Source organism: Arachis ipaensis, chromosome B10, assembly GCF_000816755.2.
Source record: "Arachis ipaensis cultivar K30076 chromosome B10, Araip1.1, whole genome shotgun sequence".
Lineage (NCBI taxonomy): Eukaryota > Viridiplantae > Streptophyta > Magnoliopsida > Fabales > Fabaceae > Arachis > Arachis ipaensis.
This window is the reverse complement of record NC_029794.2, coordinates 129,684,040-129,684,995: the sequence shown is the minus strand read 5'-3', so window position 1 is coordinate 129,684,995 and position 956 is coordinate 129,684,040.

The following is a 956-nucleotide window of genomic DNA, read 5'->3' as shown; positions in this document are numbered from 1 at the left end:
TTTTAATTCGAAGATACATAAGTTTATTATTAATTAAGAATACAAATTGGTCCTTAAGTTTTTTATCTAAAATATATAAAGATAAATCAATTCTTTAAAAAGATTTAGATGTCTCGTATTTTAAAAAATAAAATATATTTTTGTATTTTTAATTAGTCAAAAATTTATGAGTAATTACCCAAATCAGTTTCCAAGGATTTTAAAAGCGGACACTTTAGTCCCCAAGAAAAATTAATACACAGATCAATCCCCAAGGTTTTACTTTGGCAGACAAATTAGTCCCCAATTAATTTTTCTTGGGGACTAAAATGTCCGTTTTTAAAATCATTGGGGACTGATTTGGGTAATTACTTTGCCCGAAAAATGAACTGGGACTGATTTGTCCGCCAAAATAAAACCTTGGAGATTGATCTGTATATTAATTTTTCTTGAAAACTAAAGTGTCCGCTTTTAAAATTCTTGGGGACTGATTTGGGTAATTACTCAAAATTTATTTATCTTCGAAATAAAAAGTTAGAGATTTATTTATTGTTTATTCAAAGAATCAAGAATGATATATTTTTAAACAAATTCTTTATATTTTCTTGAAATTCTGTAATCCCTTTTCCTTGATAAACCCAACACTTAATCCATGCAACAAAATACAAAAAGAACTGATGCAGGTAACTTAGTTTACAGTGCCAACTCATTTAACTGTCATCAATTTGCACTGTTCCAACCAACCCTTGTTTTCCCCACTTTATATAGAAAAAGCAACCAACAAAAACATTTGCAACTTCAAATCTCGAAGAGCTAAATTGGAAGATCCTGAAATTTTTTTAATTAATTAATTTGCCAAAAGATGTCTGTTGTGCTAAGTTGTTACTAAATTAAATTCTTCACAAAAAGGCAACAATCTTTTTATTTTATTTCAACTTAAGTCTTATTAACATATTCTAAAAACATTAGTTAAGAGT